Consider the following 21,875-nt stretch of genomic DNA (forward strand, 5'->3'; position numbering starts at 1 on the left):
ATCAACAATCCAAGTCTGCAATACCTCGGGCACTATATACCTACTACACAGATTATAATCTGTACCGTATATCTGTATAGTGAGATTATAATCGAAACCACGATCCTCCGACATATACCTTAACGAAAAAAGATTGTGGATAGAGGAAGGTTGAAAAATGAGAAATAAGAGGAGAAAAATGAGACCAGCTTCCGCCGGTCGCGACGTAAACACCGAGGTGAAATTTCCCGGTGAGAAATTTTCCTGGGAAAAAGAAAATAAGAGAAACGAAGAGAAGAAAAGAAAAGAGAGGAGAAGAGAAGAAAAGAGAGGAGAAGAGAAGAAAAGAGAGGAGAAGAGAAAAAAAGAGAGGAGAAGAAAAGAAAAGAGAGGAGAAGAGGACCTAACTATCGCGCAAAACTGGGTCACTCGACACAACGTGATAGCGACGACTGCGTCGGGATGAAGAGAAGGAAGAGAGTGGGTCGGTATACTGGCGAAAAAAAGAAGAAGGAATGAGGAAAAAGAGAGAGAGAGAAGAGAAGAGAACACAATACGACTGGAACAATTAGTTTTAATTGGTAATCCGCGGTCGGAAGAGAAGAGAAGAGATGAAGAGAGATGAGAAGAGATGAGGAGAGAATCTGTAACGCAGAGGGATGATTGACGATGTGGAATATCGTGACGGTTGACTCGAGAATTGTGGTTGAGAAAATGTCCCATTCGCCACTCTGTTAAACTACTTCTTAGAATTTATTTTCAATAAGCGTCACTCGGGGCGTTCGATTCAAGTTTCAAAGTCGTTCTAACGTGTTTGAAATTTAATTGAGAGGAGCTGCTTTGCCCGGCCTGCACTCTTTTACTTCGTCTCCAATTCTATAATTCACTTTTCATCGGCAACGGAAAGGGGTTAAACTTTCATCGATTGGCGATCGATCAAGTCGATCAACCCTTTCTGTCCGGGCACTCCGACTTACACAAATCGCAATCAGTACCGACGAATCTGATAAGCATTGATCTTCAAATTACGGAAAGAAGCCTGCGCGAAGAAAGTTTGGAGACAATTAATTCATCCAGTGCGACTTAATTTATCGCTGCAAATTCAAAATTTAACGACGATACGATTTCGAAAAACTAAACAGACGCAATTTCTTTCTTTGAATACCTAATTTCACTTACTATCTCAAGGTATAATACGAAGCATAATTGTAATACTTTCAGCTACGACTGTACATCGTTTTCACAAATTTCTTTTCCCTGAAGACTGTTAAAACAAGATTAATATTTTTGTCACTCTTAAGTTACTTTCTACATTTTAAGACGTAGCGGGCCACATCTTATTGTGCCGATAAAATAAAATTCACTCTCGTCGGAATTACACTTTGAATTCAGAAATTTCAACTGTCTTGAAAAACGAGGAAAACTGTGCTCTCCTTTCGTACACTTGTACAGAAAATGAGATTTCATACGAAAATGTTTCTAAATAGTGGCTCCTGTAACAAGAGAAAAAAAGAAAAAGCTTATACGGTATGGGCACGGTTTGAACGATTTACGGGTAAAAATTTTTCCATTGCGTGGTGAGGAACTTATACAATAATACGACCATATTCGTACACTGTAATACATACAGCAATGGTCATAATGGATTCCAGCGTTATGAGACACGCGAGTTGAAAAGTAAAGGTAGGATCAATACCGTCGGAGTGACGAGAGAGGCAAGTGTTGCGTTTTGTGTATTTTTTGAACACGCGTTTCCGTACGTCGTCGTATGCATGCCGAATACGTACGCATACACGACATACGTACGTACATGTATGTATATATATATATATATACTTGTAAGTAGCTTGGTAGTCGGAATCTGAAAAGCCTTCGTGCATACGTGTAATATATATTGATACCTACAGCACTTTTACTCATATACATGTATACATATACGTATATACATATACATAGTGAGCTATTATCTGCCCACGCAGCCATTACGGCCATGCGACATAAATAATTCACTCTGCGTATTACGAGTAGTCATCCTATGTATACATAATGTACCATCCATGGTATGTATGGTACGAGTGGTGTTATTATTCTAGGTCTAACGGTGACAAGAAACGCCATATAATATGTACGTAACCGACGTGGAGGGAAAATCGTTTCGAATTGTAATAGGAAAAGTTTCGTCGATACTCCGCGATTCTCCTTTCTTCGGTGGAAAAAATTTTCGCGACATTTCCAGCTTTTCCAAGACCTAAAACCCAGTATTCCCCGACATTGTCCCAGTTCCGGTAAGTTACTAAAAGCTAAATCGTTCGGCTTATCGACTCTCTGTATTCGGTTAGAATTCAATTTGAATTGAAGAAAACTATACATGTGCAAAATAGTCAACTTAAGTAAATTTGTTTAGTAAACTTGTTACCTCGAAAAATCACTTCTAATTCTCACGATAGAAAATTGATATTTTCAGTTATTTCCACGACCAAAATAAGAATTCCCTGACAATTGCCGATTTTCCGTGTTTTCCAGGTGTGCGACCACCCTGTTCTCTCTTCTCACTCTCGAATTTAACAAATCCCTCGTAACACGAATACTTACGGCATTGCCCACGGATGCGTGCCCCGTCGCTTTTAGACGAAATAAATTTATATCATCACCATGATCGATCGATTGAACCGCAGCCTGCGGTCGCAGGATATTCAATCAATCGCGTAGCGTAATTCTCACGCCGGGTTGTTTTGTTTGCCCATGAACTACTATCAGGAGAGCGCTTAATGTTATTCGCGGTTTAATTTAAACCCCGTATAATGAATTTCCTCCCGATACGCGCACGTGGTCAGAGTTTATCCACCTATCTCGTGCCGCGGTTTTGTCGCTTAACGGATGCACAAACGGTTTCCAATACCTATAAATTTCATCATCCTGTAAAGGATCTTCGTTATCAGATCGCATGCGATCTTGCAGTGTATCCTAAAATATGCCTGGATATTTTTAACCTTGCACAGACGCGCAACGGATTGTTCTTTCCATCGTTGCTGAGACTTTGCGTCAATAATCGTAAGAAGCCGAACAATTCAAGGAACGGTAAACCGGCCTGAACGGGACCTGCGTCACCAACATTTCAAGAAGACGGTCAATTACCGAGAACTTAAACCAATATGACAAATCTATGATGATCTATTTACGTCGATAACCTAAGACTCCATTCCGGTTATCAACACGCTTGAATCGAGCTTTGAAGGCAGTCGATACGTTAAACAATTAAAATAGTATACCACTATACGATGAAACGGATGGAGATTGGATTTTTTATCAAGTTTTATAATGCAGATTTACGCAATAATCGATCCGCGATTAAAACGTAAAAGTGTCGGCAAACGATCTGAAATTTTCCTGATTGGAAAACTTTACTGGGGCAAAGTGAATGAGGGAGGTAAAAGAAAAAAGTCATCGTGAAACGAATATTTAGACTCTCCAGACTGGTGAAGTTATTATGAAAAGATGAGCACCGTTCGGAGGTGAGTGCAGACCGAGTGAATTCGGTAAACGAGAAATAATTATCGTATAAAGAACGAACGAAACACGCCCCGAGAGGAGGAGCCGGTGCACATTAAGAGTAGGAGAAAAAAGATAAGGAGGGTGACGTCGAAACGGTGTGGGAGCTGTGGGTGGCGGATAAGAAAATAAGAAACGTAGAGAGTGAGAAAAAGAAGAAGCGAGCAGAGAGCCAGAAGTATGGCGTGCGCGTCGAGGCTTAGCGTGACTACCTACAAGGTACCTTTGTAGGGTCGTGTTTGGCATCGCATGGCACGAGTGTACCTACTATACGAAGAGAAGGAAACGAAAAAATGATAGAGAGAGCTGAGCAGCGGAGGACGGGGGTGGTGGTGGTGGTGGTCGTGGTGGAGGAGGAGGACGAAGGTTGGTTGCACGAGGATGACGACGACGACGACGACGCCGGAGAGTCTGCAGCAGGGCGTAACGTCGATGACGGTGGCGTGCGGCGCCGTAGAGTCGAAAACGAACCTCGTCCTCGAGGGAAAGACAACGTCGATTAAAGAGGGGGGGGGGGGGGGGGGGGTCAATAGGAGACGAGGTGAACTCGCGGGTGTAGGAAAGAAGAGAGAAGAAAAGAAATAAAATAAAATAAACCAAAAGCAGTGACCAAATAAGGTGAGGGGGAAAATTATTAGCAATCGTCGGTTTCTTTGGTGTTGTAAAATTTTTTTTACCGATGCGGAGTGGTATTTTTTATAACCGCAAAATTAGTTACCAACCACGGTGACGTTATTTGAAAGATATAGAAAACAAAAAACGATCTTGTCGATCGTGATGACGGGTGGTTATAATAGAATTATGTTTTAAATGGAAATCATTCAGGAAATTCATTTTTACGGGGATTTTTGTATTTTTTTTTTGCATTCATCAACGTATATATCGACCGATAATTGTTGCTGCGATCGTCAAGACCGTTTTTTCTAGTATATTCAGTATTTATACATAAGTTTGGAATATATTCATCATTTTAGGACTAGAAAAACGTTTGTTCCATCCGTGCAAATTAATTATTTACGTATTAACGAAATAAAAAAGGCAAAAGTCCGATGAGACAAGTCTAAATCTTGAAGGACCGGATTGTTCCCGAGCATGAAATTGATTTTTTCAGTCCATTTTCGTTTAAAAAAAAATAAAAATAAATAAATGACGGGCAGAAATAGGGGGAGGATTTTACGGGAAATATTCAGTTTTCGAGTGCTCGTAGAGGAAGAAAATAAAACAGGGCACTTTTAGCGAAATAGGAGACCCACTGTGTAGCCTGTTGTTTGATAAAATCGTTCAACCACCGATGCGTGTGTAATCTAACACCCGTGCAACGTGCACTACACGCGGTAAAATTTTCCCTGCTAACAGCGCAGCATTTTAATCCCTCTGTACGTAACACGTCGCTTTGCTTTTCGTTTGCCCGCGTATTCGTTACACACGGATACTCACGCTCCTCGAGTGAAGGATAGTCTGGTAGGGGGGCGGAGTTGAAGTTAGCAATTTAAAAAGTTCCGAAAGCGCCAAATTCCGAATTATTAGGGGGCGAAATTTGAAAAGAAATAAAACTTTTACGAAATAACAAAGTTTCGAATGGCCGAAAACCCGACAGCTGAAAGTTCCGAAATGTAAGATTTCGAAAATTCAAGTCACGAAAGCGCAAGGTTGTGAAAAATAAATTTCCGATGCAGCAAAATTCCGAAAAATAAAATTTGGACACGGTAAAATTCCGAATATTAAAATATACTCACACAGCGCAGTTTGCTCAACGAGTGGGTGTAAAAAATTAGAATGACCACGATTCCGAACGTAAAAATATCGAAAATCCGAGACAAAGAAAGATCAAAGTGGTGAAATTTGACCGCGTCAGAAATTCATGGAATCTTCGATCTTCGATCATTGGAAATTTCGATGTTCCGGATTTTTAGATATTCGGAACTTTGACTTGTCGGAATTTCGCCATTTCGAAACTTCGAACGTCGAGTTTCGAACCGCTCGAAACTTCGATGCTTCGTCAAAGTTCGAATACTTTGCTCAAAGTTTCGCCTCATAAAAATTGGGAATTCGGCGCTTTCGGAACTTTTCAAATTCGGAATTTCAACCTCAAGTCTCTCTTCGTACGTACGTAGGTGGGTGGATGCAGATTCGTATACAAGGATATAGACGTCTAGGTAGGATGGTCGTACAATTCGCTTCGTGAAATTGCGCCCCGCCCTGCGCCGCATCGCATCGCACCCCGTGAGCAGTTCCCTAGGGATTTCCCATCCTCATTTCGGTCACGACGGGGTTTCACCCCCTCCCTTCTATAAGCTCCGGCAATTCATCCGTGCGTGCATCCCGTCCACCCTGTCCGCCGCAATTATCTAATACCCCACTGCAATTTTCCGCGGATTTTTCTTTTTTTTTTTTTTCCCAAGCCAGAAATTTATTTATCTACAGCATCTAATTAACATAATACGTTATACTTGTATCTCTATATATGTATACATATGTATACTGGTTAGAAGGTATTTTTTGTTTCGCGCTTATCCTCTGAAATGTTAGTGTCTGACAGTGAAAAAAGGTCGCTATTTTAATTTTTATCTCACGTTCGTTCAACATAGGAAAATTTCACTTACCTTTAAAAGTTCAAGTACACTCAACAGTTCGATATTTGTAAAATTCATGCATAGATCCTTGAAGCTGATTCTAATGCCGAAAATGAAAAAATCCATAGTTTCCAAATGACTGTAACGTGTTCTAAAGACTATAAGTACACTTTATTATAAAGGTTCGGAAAGCTTGCAGATTCAGCTTCAACGGCCTGTGCGTAGATTTAAAAACTATCGAACAGTTTACGAATATTTCAACTATAGCGAGAAGAACTGACGAGAGAGAAAAAAGAAACAAACTTAAATATGATGAAATTCAAATTTTAAACAATAACACCTAATATTATACCGAATAGTGTTACTTATACATACGTATACATACGAATACTGCGTATAAAACTAATACCACGAACGCAGATGAAACGGAATATGAAATATAACTCGGATGCTGCAATTTTCAACAGCGTGACTTGTACATTACATATTGTTTAACTATTATACACCGGCATGTGTGACTGTGAGAAAATAGTTATGTACGTGTGTGTGCGTGTATATATAATATAAACCTATAGTAACGTATGCGAGACAATTCCCGAGGGATTTCAAGGAATCTCAAACTCTACAGGATGGAACAATAGCAGTTACATTCTGCAGGAGGTTGTACGCGAATCCACGAAATCGAGCTGGATGAGAATGTGCATACATGCATGCACGTACAAAGTCCTTCAACGTTGCGCTAGAATACACCTCTGCGTATAAATAAACTGCACAAATGAGGAAAAAAAAAAAAACAACCGCAGACTATTCCTATAAAGAATTTCTATGCATGCGCATACATACGTGCATGGCTGTATATTACACATATTGCCTGCAAAGCAAAAAAGCTTATAGACGGATTAAAAAATAAAAGACACGCTGCTTAATTTATACCCATATTATACAAGGTATGCGACATATACGTATATACAATTTATATGCAGGGCGATGTACATACATCACATTTTATCGCCCTATTCGTCGTACGAAGATTTTCGCGAGAGAAAAAAATCTTTCCATACTATATTATACTTATGTATACCACGTCGGCAGTATTTTACGAAATATAGATCGATTTACGTGTACATAACGTCTGGCTGTTCTTTTATTTTCCATCTCCTTTTCTATCTATACCTAATTTGGGTGAAAACAGTTCCAGTAAATAAAACAGTACGCGTATAATTTAATCTCAACTGCAGGGTTTCCTCGTCGAAGCAACTTTCCACCGGTTGTTCCATTCGCAGTAAGTACGCGGCATGTTTTGACCGTAACGTTTCAACCGAGTGAAAATTAATTTCCACGAAGTCACTTGCAGAGAATCTAGGCAAGTCCCTGCGACTACAAATAAAAAAATTAAAAAAAAATAAATAAAAAAAATACCTACCCAACTCTGTCTGTGAAACTTGCAAGTTTCACCGACGTTTCCGCGGTTCGTGCACGCAGCAGTTGTACGGAAGAGTTAAAAATATTTCTCAATCACGTACCTATAGGTATCAAGTTTCAACGTCTCATTACGTCGATCGAAAATATTATACTGTGTTACAAGAGTATTGTATTGTATTTTTTTTTTCTTTCTTTCATTCTTATTTACTAAGTACAAAGAACAAAAGAAATAATCAAATCGAAGGATGTATTTATCGAGAAACATAAACCGAAGATAACAACTGAGACGAAAGAAATCGCTGCGTGCTGGCGGGAGTTTTTGAATTTCGCGGGGTATCGGAACAGGAAAATCAGGAGGCCTGACCTGGCTGCATGCGATATACCAACAGGGTAGAAACGTGGCACAATATCGTGTCCTACACGACCGAGTATTGATCGTCCGGAGCAACTCTCAAGGCCCCGCCTATTTTCCTTACCATTTTTTACATTATTTTGTTAATATTTTTTTTTGTTTTCAATACGTCCCGACATTTGCCCGACTTATCGTCGATATGTTTGTTATTTATCGGCTCCGTTATTCAAGGATATACATACCTGAAAGTTTATGCAGGTTACCGAGAATATATAACATGTATTATACAATATACTACGTAGGTATACTAGAGTGTTTCAAAAAAACCGACTATTTTTTTTTTCGAAGAACGTTGAAAAATCTTCCGAGTGTCCCTCAAAAATGACCTTAATATTGATATTTAGAGGTGGAGATTCTCAATTTTCTATTTCCCATTTAAATAACATGGGAAAATTTTTTTTTTTTTAATTTAGAATCTTATTGCTCGAAAACGAATCAGTGTGAAGATATAAACAAAACATATTCTTGTAGGAAATTCAACGCTCTACAAAAAAGATCTGATTAAAGATTTGCGCAAGGTAAGTCGTTTCGGAGTTATCGGGCTTCAAACATCGAACCGTTTGAAATAATGATGTTATTAATTTATAAATGCTACAAAACTGACTCATATCACTTAAATACACAATATTATTGATTTTAAAATTAAAACTATAGACTTCCAATGAAATTTTAATTAATAAATTTCATTAATCAACGATATGAGTCAGTTTTGTAACATTTATAAATTAATAACATCATTATTTCAAACGGTTCGATGTTTGAGGCTTGATAACTCCGAAACGACTTACCTTGCGCAAATCTTTATTCGGATCTTTTTTGTAGAGCGTTAAATTTCCTACAAGAATATGTTTTGTTTATATCTTCACACTGATTGGTTTCCGAGCAATAAGATTCTGAATTAAAAAAAAAAATTTTCCCATGTTATTTAAATGGGAAATAGAAAATTGAGAATCGCCACCTCTAAATATCAATATCAAGAGCTCATACTTTACCGAGGTCATTTTTGTGGCACACTCGGAAGATTTTTCAACGTTCTTCGAAAAAAAAACAAAATAGCCGGTTTTTTTGAAACACTCTAAGGTATACCCACTTCGACGCACATTACATTATATTATACACGCTGGACAAATGAAATATTCATCCTAAACTCATATACATAGCTATGTATGTGCAAAGTAGGGTAAAAGCTCGGCGAACAAGGGGTTGAAAAATGTAATATAGGTGCTGCAGTAACCTATACGCGTGCGGTTCCGTAGACAATGCAAATTGCCAGGCGATCGCTTCAAGCCCTTCGGGTGGAAAAACAAAGTTTCAAAAAAAAAAAAAAAAAACCGATTATCCATAGAATAGTTTTCAAAAATTTCATCATTTTTTCTTGCATCTTTTTCACCTCCATACTACAAATAATACGTAACAACGCGTGTATTGTGAGAAAAAAGCAAGAGGCTCGAATCGACTGACGGAAACGAACCGTGCAGGAAGCGAATAAATCGGCCGATCGTTTCCTGACTCCTCTTTGGTTATGTATGTGGCATAAACTGGCGATAAAACCAGCCAATGAATTATCTACGGTTAATAAAACCGCGAATAATCCGGAAAAGGTTGGCTTTCTTTACGCGGGATAAAACATTGCGATAATAGTAATAAAAATAATAGGTAATAAGTAAATCTGAAGAAAAAAATCCACGCGACTTTTTCAAACGACGGTTTATTGTCGAATTTCGAAACACGCGATTGATTCGTTCATTTTTTCATTACCTTTAATTTACTTTATCACTATGAAAACTTCGTAATAATACTGGAAAAAAAAATAGAAAGAAAATCCAACACACGATTACGTGAAACGTCACGGGAAAATTACAATAATTACAATATTTAACATCCCGCAAGTATTTTTAATTTCATCCGGTGATAAAATTGTATCGACGATATAAATAATGAATATATATACATATACAGACAATATTTTACCACGATTTTAATTTCATTTCCCCATAGTAATTATCGAAATGAACATCAAATTGTTTCAGCATTTACCGTACAATTTCAGCGAACCTGTCATCCATACGATTATAATATTCATGTTTTTAAATTAAAAAATTCGATATTAACGATGCGTAACCTTTGTCGGGTATCCCGATATTTTTAGGGTCAGTTTGATCGATCCTCCGACGATGACCGTAAGCAGTTTTTTGGAACAGCTTCTTTGCTCCAGGGACATGTGATACCCGAGACTATACAACGTGCTAACGAACACTCTGCAGTTTATTTGTACTAATCATTTGAGTCGACCTAAAGTAAATACGAATTTATACGCTATATTAGTACCACATTATATCACTGTACCTGTTCCTTTCGTTGAAAAGAAATGTAAGTCCGTGCTTATCCTTAGTTTAGTAAATGTTTTACCATAGAAAAGTATCAAATCATTGGATTTTTTTGTTCCTCTCGACATTAACACGACTGAGTTCCACGTGATAAAGCCCGATATCGGAGGTACCACCTCTGATTTATACGAGCAATTTTTTATCACCGTTTTAAAAAAAAAAAAACTTCAGTCTGTGTTTACCTCTACTGCAAAAGTCTCATTTGTCAAAGCCAATAGGAGAAATAAATAATTCACCATTAAAATGAGGAACAACTTGTACGTGAAAGGATTTATTTTGGTCCATATTACGCAGTCGCACGGCTCGAGTTCCTGTTCGTAAACGAAAAAAGAAATATGACTGGATTATACGAGAGACGAAGAAGCGCGTGAAAGAAACGAGTGAGTAAATCTCTTCTAATTTGTGAGTTGTGCAAACAGCAGCTTATCAAGTGTTAATCATCTCCGAGACTCTTCGCGGGTCGCCACACGCGTCTAATAAACCGTATTTGGAATTTATTTTTTACAGACCAGAGCGAAGCATTATGCAAACAACAAAGTTGTACAAGGAAAAGACTGGCAAAGCAGTCGTTGTAAAAAGTAAAAAATGCCGTTTCACTCTCGGACGTCGCCTGTAGCGGAAAAGAGCGAGATAATAAATCGATACACGGTAGCTGATATGTTATGTGCCCCGTGAATTTATGTATGCGTTTCGCACACGTGAATGGAATTTTTAACCCATGTTTGGGCCAGAAAATTACATTTTGATCCTATATTGCTGTATCAATGCGGTTTTTACGACGTTCATAGTAATAAAAGAACATAAAAACAACGACCTTGCATTAAATAATCATCGAGATGGTAAGATTTATCATACAGGCAATCGCAAAGCAATCTTATTGTTAATTGTACAAGTAAAGGTCAAAGAAAATATATCAAATGACCGACCACCGGAGCAAGAAATAATCGATAAACATGACCCGTCTGCTTTTTATACATGTATTAACAAATTATACCAAAGTTACCATCGTTGATCAATATTTATTAACAATAAGGCACGTAAAGTTGTGTTGGATACTTTTTCCCAAAAGCTCAAAAATTGTACACAAATTTTTTTGTTTGAACAATTTATCAACGACTTTTTAACATTATTATTATTCAGAATGAATTATCTCATCAACTTGGTTATAACTGATTTTTTTTCGTATTTTCATCCCATCGCGAAGTGTTCAATATTCTCACCGAAACTCACTTTTCATTGGGAATATCAGTTCAATGATTACATTAAAGATTGTTAACAACGTTCCTCAAAAATCTGATCATGACCAAGTCTTATCGTATGCTTCGCGACATGTCCAATTGTAACAATAAATTAAAGTATCTATAAAATTATAGAATCCATCGCGAGGACAAAGAAGGGAAAACGAAAATTCGAGAAAAAGGGGAGGGGAAAAAATTGCGAATAAATCAAATAACCACAAATTTCTCTTCTAAACATGTTTAACGAAATGAAATTAAACGTTCGATGAACCGAACGATTGTTGTATAGATATAGCGATTTCTAATTTACGATATCAACACGATAGAAAAAAATACTACATACATAAATGAACACATACATACATACCTATATACATATAAATAAATAAATACAAAATTTTGCCAACTTCCGTTGCAAGCTCGTAAAAATTGTTTCTACGATCGTTGAATGAACGAGATTTTTCAACGTTTTTAATCATTACGTATAGGTATACCTATGCTAACAATGAATTTTCAATCAGCACCGAAAAAAACGAACACCGTACGATGCCAACGAATGGAATCGTGACTACGGTTGAAAAAGAATTGGGTAATTTATACACAGCGTGCCCGATTTGTTACACCCGTCGTCGTCGGGTTCGGACGTTCTAAATACCAGAGACTACCGCGTTATGCTATAAATAAGAAAAAAAAATAAAAAATAAAACAGAATGGATGAGACGTGGTTTCGCGGGCTCTTTGCCATTCACGAAACGAACCGCGTATTCAAACTTTTACTTCATTCCTGCATCTTGAAATATTAATATATCGATATATACGTACGATTCGTTTAACCACTCAAGTCAACAGACGCCACTATAGAAGAGACACTCTTTTCTTCTTTTCTTGACATTTTCTTTTTTTTTATTCTTTTTATATCCAATGCAAAATCCTCAATTACCCGTGCCAAAAAAACAAATAAAAATAAAAAAAACTGAATACATGACTGAATGGGTTAAACTACTGCGACAATTATTGTCTCAACGTCGGAACTGCGATTTGTGTCTACCGTGATCTCACAATAACATGTAAACACATTACTTTTCCGTATTTTGTGAATTTTTATCTTTCTTTCTTTTTTGTTTTTTTTTCTTTTGCAAAAACCCGCAGTCTCGTCCATAAAAGACAAAAATATTCCGTGATCTTGTTGGAAGTCGCAAAAGAAAATATTGTAAATCGTCTCCAAGAGGTATTGTATAATAACGGATAAATTTGATCAATGAAGGAACCGACCATTGATTACCCTAACATTCCTGAATTGAAATCGTGCCGAGGGAGTGGCAAAATTACAATAATTCCGCAGAAATAAGAACTAAAAATGATTTCGTACCCAGATCTCTCTCTCTCTCTTTTATTTCTCTGTCTCGAAAAGGTCAGCGAGAACCGAGGAAGCATAAAGTATAATAAAAGTGACAGGCCTCGACCGAACAATAATAACAATGAAAATAATAATAAAACAAAATCAGAGTGATAATTTGAAGCGTGTAATTCGCAGGATTATACTTGGGTGATTGTCGGCTGATTATCAGCCGAACATATTATCATGACACACGGGATGGTAAAAATAAACAAGTATACGATACATAGTTTTTGAGAAAAATTTCTCTTCCGAATTATAATCATAGCTTATAAATTAAAGCGCGTGTAAAAGTCACGTGTTTGATTATTTGCTCTGCTTCAACTCGGAGAAAAAAAAAAAAAAAAAAAACGAGAAATCGTCAAAATGAAATAGGAATATCGTCATCGCGTTCAGCTTTCAACTGCACGAACGCGTGATGCATACGAAACTAATCAATTCTTACGTTTAATATTGAATCTGTCAAAATATGACTCACCAGTAATGATGTGAGAGTAAATCTGACCTTCCTGCAGATATCCTGCTTCTGCGTCCTGTAAAAGAAATGAAAAATCCTGGATTCTCGTATTTTGTGCATTTAGTTTTCCCCCTCGCCTCCGTATCTCGATTAAACAAATTCACCTATGCGCACACACACACACACACACACAAAATTATCACTTTTAAAAACTTCTGTACGAAAATTCCTACACTGTGTTGTAAGTTTTATTCGTATACGTAACAGCGAATTCACCGTACATTTACCGTTTATTCAATTTACAACCGCGATAAATTTACTATACAATTTAATAAATTCAAATTACTTTTCTTTAGTTTTTTACCTGTAAATTTTACAAGTAAAATCGAATTTTTCAACAAATTCGTATACAAATACGCGGTAATTTACGTCGCAGCACCGAATTTGTAAATTTAAAACCCGACTTCGTAAATTGACAACTTTTTTTGTACAGTAAACGTGTGGTAAATTCGGTACAATTTTTTTTTTTTTTTTTTTAACGGTAAACTAAAGCGAAAGAAAAATTCGTTGGAGATCTTAATTATACATTGCGTACGGCGCAACAATGCTACCGACTCGAGGGTTTGAGCAATTGCTTATTTACGCACTGGCTCAACGTTGAACCGAGGGCACCGGAAACACGTGCCGTAAGTTCAACAATTATACGTACGTACATTGTACGTACAATTTCCACGCAGGCGAGAACTCCTCTCGAGTTCTAAAAAAAGAAGCTTACTTCGCAAAGACGCGATTATTATTCGTTAAACTCTCTCTCGCATCGCCGCGATTAATTAACCTGCATTTTCAATTCTTATGAAATTCTCTTTCACTTTTTATACACTTAAAATCCGCAATCCCGCACTAAATTATAATATATTTTAATTGGCTTGCGCGCAGCCATTCTTCGACTACGAAGAGATATTTCCATTTTTCGAAACAACTACGAAAGATCGAATCGTTGCGTAAATAATATACGCCACATAGACAAATTTTTGCAAATTATCCACAAGTAATCGGAGATGTATAAGAAACACGCTTCTGCATCGAACGCGAAATGTTGTAAGAGATCAAAAAGTATATACACGTATGTAACATATACTTGCGGTACCCGTGAGTCATAAGAAAAAAATTTCCTCGCGGTTTAATAAAATCACGCGCTACATCGCTGGTTAAAGAGTTAAGCGAACGATCTCACGATTACGTCTAACATTTAATAATCACTGTGGCGTAAAAAAAGGGGTGCAAAAAAAGAAGGAAAATAAGAAAGAAAAAAGAAACACCACATCCCGTCAATAATACAAAATCACAACGATAAATTTGAGATGAATCTTTGTCAAGTAAAAGAATGAAAAAAACAGATAAATTCTTACTGGATATTGTTTTATGTTTTTTTTTTTTTTTTTGTTTTTTTGTTTTAATATTGTAACAGACGTATGGGTTAAACAGCGCGATAAGCGCGACGTTCGCACAGCTGTCCGACTGACTGACTGACTGGTAGAAAAGAAATATGTACGTAAGATTGTTTCTCCAGGGCGCGTCGCGTCGCTTCGTTTCGTCGTCTCCGTTTGTCGCGTGGTGGGGAAGAAAAGAAACGGGACGAAGTTAAAGTCAGCCACGTTTCGGCAAGACTTTGCACAGCGAAAGAGGCGCAGAGTTTTATCATTAACGCGATCGCGCCCAAGAATAAAATTTCCGTACGACGATAACAATGGTAAGCTTTCCATATCTGATAATTATCTTCTTCGTTGGAAAATTCGGTATCGTTATTTTTATTTTTACATTTTCTTTCCGAGTGGTATTCGATACGAATTAAATGCAACGATCCTAATTCGAGGAAATATAAAAAATGAACAGGAAAATGGGTGTTATTTTACTTATTTCTTTATGTTCCTTGTTGTTTTTGTTGTTTTTTTCGGCGAATAAAAAGTGTTGCGTAATTGAAAAATCAAAATGGCAGTCGCTGGTTGAGCATAATTTTACATTATTTAGGTTTGAACACGTATTGCGAAATATACTTGAAGAGATAAAAAAAAAAAACAACGAAGATATAAATTTCAACCAGTGTACTTGTTTGTGGCAGTTATGATGGTGAAATCGAATGAAAAAGTATACGTATTTATTAGACTCGATTCTACACAGCAAAATTTTTGAATAACGCAAACTAGACTTTGAAAATATGAACAATTTTAGTTACGGATTTATAATTGAAACGTTTCAAATGATCAACCTTTGCTGTTTTTGATGAAATTCTAAAATCAGGTTCATAATTACGAACGTTCTAATTCTAAAATCTTATTTTAAATCGTTTATATTTAAGTTCGTTTTGCTCCAATAACATGCTCGTTGTCTGTTCTCTCTCTTTTTTTTCTTTTTTTTTTTACGTCCGAAATTCCGATTCTACAGTTCTTCTGCAAACGATAAACTCGTCAACCTATCAAATTACAAATTCGCGGCATAATTTTTCTATTTACACATAATTAAATATGTATGTTCTTAAAACAACGCGAGTAAATACGGTCGCTCGGAGGTACGTTAGAGAGAAATAAAGAGACAGAAACGGAGAGATGAGTAAGTTGAAAAAAAAAAAATAAATAAATAAAATGAAAAATAAAAAATAAGAAAACAAATCGAGGGTGGGAAAGAAGGGAGTCCATGGCCTCTGAGGTATTTTAATCACGGGTCGGAGGGAAAGGAAGTCCGGAATGGGGCGGAGGATCGATAGGTGGAACAGAGGCTGGGGAAGGTGTTGCTCTGCGTAAACTTCCAGAAGTCGATGACGCTGCCGGTGGCGGTAAGGAATTTAATTGATGGGAATTCGAGGGTTCAATTAAAATTCGCCAAGCTTTGGTCCGTCGGCCGTCAAGAATTTCGAGGTTATTTCTACCTATCGATCGTATCGCTTGCCTAACGGATTTGCCTGTTACAAATAAATCTGATGAAAATTTATCACTTAGCGTATGCGGGCATCGGGCGTTATTATTACGGTCAGTCAAAAATCACGGAAACATTTACATACGTTTCGACATTGACGTCGTACACCTGATGCTTATCTATCTCTATCTTTTCAAAGACACTGAGCAATGTTATACATTGTTATGCAGGCTATACCCACGCAGCAAGTTTCCGGATTGATTACTTTAGAGTGTGTGCCAATCAAATTTCTTATTCTCTCTCTTTTAACCTTCTTTTGATTTCTCTTTTATCCGTTAAAAAAACGAAAATGTATATTATCAATTAACAATTGCACGATTCGGAAAATTTAATTATTGTTATATTACATGAATTTAATAAATCTCTGAGGAATACAATCTATTACTTGGGGAATATGGATATTTATTGCTATGCCTTCAAAGAAATTTAAAAATAGAATAAAGTCGATTGTTCTCTAGCATATCGAGGAAATGATCTAGGCTTTGTGTTCGTTCCATTACCCACGGTGTATTCTTACGCATTAAGGGTGCAATCCCTGAAGCTTTGATAAATAAGTAAATAAATAAATAAATATAATAACAGATTTACTTTTATACGAGAATTAATTATCGTTAATTATATACAAAGCTTGGCACAATTAATTATCCTTGACATTTTCCTCGGTACCGTAGCTGTGAGAAAAAGGCTCGTTATTTCAAAAATTTTCCAAACTTGTGGAAAGAAACATTTTCCATGTCGATAGTTGCTCACGATTTCCATGAAGAATTACCGCGATGAATGATTAGATTAAAACGATGAAAATTCGGTTACGAGAAATTCGACCATTGTTAGAAATAAATTAGAAAAATTGTCGACGTGTCGAGTATTCTCAAGATTATATTTGAGAAAAAATTCTGGTCAATGCTTTACGCGTGTAATGATAATGATAATGACGATAATAATATGACGAATTCACTCGGGACCAAAGTAAACTTATGGATAGACAAATAAGGAAAGAAATCACCGTGACTACTCGCCTATTTTCTTCAAATTAAAATAGCAATCTTAAAGGCGACGTGTGTAATCGCATTTCAGAATTAAGTAATCGGTACTTGCTAATTTTCGCGTGCACCGCATATGAATCATATATTTAGGATAATTTTGATGGTGTAAATATTCGCGAAGCGCGTGAAATTTGAAGCCAAACGGTTCGTCGTGAGTCTTTCTAGCAAGTCACGTGACAATTCGTGCGTAGAGTTGTAAAATATCGCCGGTATAATTTGAGGAGGCAACAAGTGAAGCGATGTCAATATTAGCTACCTACGACATGCAAACGCTAAGACTCGCCAAATCTTTTCGAGTAACAAGAAATTCTGTACGATAAAGAAAATAAATATATAAAACGAATATCTATCGTCATGCAATTAAATGCAACAATTTACGCCGTTTGGAGAACAAATTTACCGAGAGTAAATTTACTTTTCAAGTTTGTAAAACTAGGCGATGAGAAAGAAGGTCGAAAAAAAACCGATTACCGATTGAAAACACAAATTTTAGTTTAGTGTCGGTACTAAATTATCGGAAATATGTTTCGCCTACTTTCTCAATATTTATTATTTATCTTTAATTGATTTGTCAAGTTACACAAGTCTACGAATAATATCAATAGCGTATCAAATGCTTTTCTTCTTAATTTTCATATTTACTGAACCATATCTCTGGTTTACAATAATTGTAAAGCTGTAAACGGAAATTTTTCCAAATTTTCCTTAAAACTGTAAAGATATCCAGAGAAAAAGTTGTAAAAGGTGATAAATATAAACATCACGGTGTCCCATATTTAGGGTATCGACGAATTTTTTAACGCATATCCTTCAGATCTTTATCAAATAATTCAATAACAATTGCCCAATTTTTTCAGATTTTCATCTCAACTCTGACCCTTGCCGACAAGAGGGTGGATTTTCTCATTTTATATACACGAGTTTCGAACACACTTTCAGTATGTATTTTATCGTAAGAGTAACAATGTTCAAAAAAAAAAATCCGTCACTGCCAAGTTTTAGTGAACATCAGCGATACCATCTGAGAAAAAATTCACATCATCGTACCAGGCAATCTAGACGAATTGCACTTCCTCTGGGGAAAAAAAAAATGAGACTTTGAGGGTGTGCAATTCGTCTAGATTGCCTGGTACGATGGTGTGAATTTTTTCTCAGACATTATTTTTTTTTATTTATTTTTTTTTTAACATTATTACTCTTACAATAAAATATCTACTGAGAATGTGTCCGAAACACGTGTATTTTAAATGTGGAAATCCACCCTCTTGGTGGCACGTGTTAGAATCGAGGTAAGAATCTGAAAAAACGAGGCAATTATTTTCTGAATTAGTTGAAGTTGATTTGGGGAGGGGGGGGTTAAAAAAATTCGTCGGCACTCTAAATAAGGGACAACCTAATATATATATATATACACGTATAGGATGAAACAAACTTGGGCATAGCAACTCGGCAAGCCGGCTTTCAACGTACCTCAAAAGTTTCTCAATCTCAAAAACGAAGTTGCCCGCAACGTCGCGACGACGAGGAAAGAGGCTATATATGACCCAATCACTGTTTAATAAATCTCAAGTCACGAAACGATTATCTTCTTTTTTTCTTTTTTTTTTTTACGGTTCATTAGTCTCGATTCTCAAAATTGTCATATATAATTACGTACACGTACACAAATTGATTGTCAGTTGAATTACATACTTCACTCGCGGTCACTTTTCAAAAATACCGCCTCTGCAATCACGATTGTACAACGAAGAGGGGGGAAAAAAAAACCCAAGTTCCAACTATACCATAAAAGCCGGTGTGTGTCACATATGAGAAACGCGTTATACATTTATAAGCGTTGACCTAAGCCGAACATCAGGCAGATTTTGTACAACATTGATTATTTCTAATCGCGTGTGCGAAAGGAAACAAAGAAGAGAAAAATAAAAAAAATAAAATAGTCAATAAAAAAAACACCAACGGGTAATATTTGTGATTTTACCTAGTTTGCGAGATTCGGACGTGAGAAAAAAAGAGTCGTTTCAAAAAAATGAGGCGAGAAAAATCAACGACGAATAAAAGGACCCTCCGCCGCTCCGAGGAAGCCAAAATCGCCGGCGATTAGTCATTAGGGGTATCGTCCTTCTCGTCCTCGTCCTCGTCCTCGTCCTCCTCGTCGTACGCCCGCCGCAAACGTTTCAACGTGACTACCACGCGCATATATATCGATCAGCTGATGGCCGGGTGAATACTGAGCTTCTCTCGTCGAGTTCACCCCTATCACTGCGCCGCGGCGCCTGCGCCATCGGGATACGAAAAGCCTCCCTCCTAACATCCCCATTTTGACCCCCCACCTTCTTTACTAGCGTATAACAAATTCAGGATTACAGAAGCGTCGCGATCTCCGGCTTCCTGCGTATTATAATCATTAGGATTTTTAGGATTATACAAGTACGGAACATGGCTAATTGTAAAACGAACGAGGCGAGACGAAACAAAGTTCAATCGTGGGGTGAATGAAAATTTATCAACCATACATAGCTATATAAAATTTTAAAAAATTGTAATAAGCCGCGTGACAATTTTATGGAAAAAAGCCGGATTCCAAATAAATTTGACATGAAATCGCATTGCCTTTATTATTCTTGTTAATTTGAAGAAACGAAATTTTCATAATTCGTTACTATTTTCCCACTCTTCTCGTTACTTTAAAATACACGTCGTAGTTTGTGAAATTTCCTCCGCCGTTAAAAAGACACCACAGTTTTCACAATCAAATTCGACTCGATTACTTTTCGTAATTAAGAATTTTCGATTGTCGATTATTTGAAAGAAATAATACTTCAATTGCAATCATTTTTTTATCATCACAGTGAATAGAATCGTTACTTTCATCCACGAAAGTGGAAAAAACGCTCTTTCAAATTTTCATATACATTTTCGTATCAATTGAACTAAAGGTGTATAACAGATTACGTTACAGACTTGGATAATTCTGGAGAACGAACAATATTTTCTCACGCAATTCTTTCCTTCTGTCTTTCAATTTTGAATCCCCGCAATGGAGCGTATCGTCATTAATACGGATTAACATCCAACATACCAACATCTAATTAGATTCGAGCCATTAATTTGTTTCAAGTTACGACCAGATATACGTATATATACTTAGGTATAGTGTACACACACACTTTTATAGTTGTATACGGTTACCTTTCGCGAAGCAATATTTACTTCACTCAAATATATAATTACGCCGAAACTATTAGCAGAATACCATTCCCCGTCGAATATAAATTATGAGCAAATATACACATACAATATAGAATGGCAGCATATTGCACGACATTTATACAAGAGCAAACGTCTTCATTCAATAAGACTTGTACTAGAATTTCAAATAATTAAACAATTTTCGATTCGTGCGAATGAAAATACGTTCATAAAAAAAAAAAAACAGAGAGAAGATCTACTTGTCACGTAACGCGGCGATGCGTGAAATTTCGCGAAAGAGGAAGATATAAAAAGATAATGAAAGGTATTACGCAGAGTCTGGCGACGGCTGAGAAATGTTCAATTAGACTAAAATCGATCAATTCGACTTTGTTCGTTTCATTCCAATCAGCGATTGACTTTGCATTAAGATTCTCATTTTTCTCTCATTCCCGCGCCTTTTCCAGCTCGCTTACCGCACAAGGCGACATGATAAGTGTACAAAGAAGAAAGGAGGTACATATACGGATGGATGGATGGATAGATAGATAGATAGATAGATATAACATTTTACAAGTTCACATCTGGATTGTTCCGCCGAGACGAAAATTCGCGTCATATTCTACGTGTAACATTATTCATCCCTCCGCTGTGTCACATAATTATTTGCCTCCTCGAACAATTTAATTTTCCGCAAGTCTTGCCACACTACTTATAACTGCGTTGAAATGAAACTCGGATAAGAAAACTGCAGCTGTACGACTAAGATAGGTATAAATAAAATGAGAAGAAAGAGGTAGAAGAATAAAATAAATGTCAATATAAAAACAACAAACACTGCGTAAAAAGAATACTTACGCACCTATAAAATATTACTCAGTCACGTACTGTATCTTTCACACGGAGTTAAAAATGGATCACCCGATTTCCCAGATGATGACCGAGTACAACCGCATATTTTTACGCGGGAGCGAAACGTAAAGACGTTTTGAGAAAAAAACATACTGGAAAAAAATTATCAACAGAGTTTCGTCACAGCCGGTGGCGCAATTTTGAGGAAATACAGAAAAATAGCCGAGAAATGAATTGTTGAACGTGTAAGCTACACCACCACCACCACCACTACCACCTTCAACTAACGGAGTAATTTTATCGTAATCATTTTCATCCACCCCAACAGAAAATATAATCTACTCGCATAATTTACCCGCTTGTTCTCCTACGCCACTAATTCTTCACCGCTTCTTGCAGACTTTT

At 36.8% G+C, this 21,875-nt stretch overlaps 1 protein-coding gene and 1 long non-coding RNA gene across 8 annotated transcripts in view; one reads left to right on the plus strand and one right to left on the minus strand.

Moving 5' to 3' along the window:
* Positions 1–21,875, minus strand: part of LOC124310339 (heterogeneous nuclear ribonucleoprotein K homolog) — a 102,956-nt gene that overhangs the window by 54,058 nt on the left and 27,023 nt on the right. For 2 of the 7 annotated variants that reach the window (XM_046774169.1, XM_046774170.1), the window contains exon 3: positions 13,435–13,489. The exons of 2 other annotated variants lie outside the window; for them this stretch is intronic. The gene's annotated coding sequence lies outside the window, so the exon portion shown is untranslated. Of the gene's footprint in view, positions 1–13,434; positions 13,490–14,822; positions 14,979–18,896; positions 19,101–19,407; positions 19,586–21,875 lie in introns of those variants that run through there. 3 more of the 7 variants (XM_046774175.1, XM_046774174.1, XM_046774173.1) reach the window with 3 other exon arrangements.
* LOC124310350 (uncharacterized) lies at positions 10,053–11,077 on the plus strand. The gene is made up of 3 exons (XR_006909650.1): positions 10,053–10,232; positions 10,617–10,702; positions 10,830–11,077. It is a non-coding gene; the product is annotated as an uncharacterized LOC124310350 (long non-coding RNA).

The sequence above is a fragment of the Neodiprion virginianus genome, chromosome 1 (genome assembly GCF_021901495.1).
Source record: "Neodiprion virginianus isolate iyNeoVirg1 chromosome 1, iyNeoVirg1.1, whole genome shotgun sequence".
In the NCBI taxonomy this organism is placed as follows: domain Eukaryota; kingdom Metazoa; phylum Arthropoda; class Insecta; order Hymenoptera; family Diprionidae; genus Neodiprion; species Neodiprion virginianus.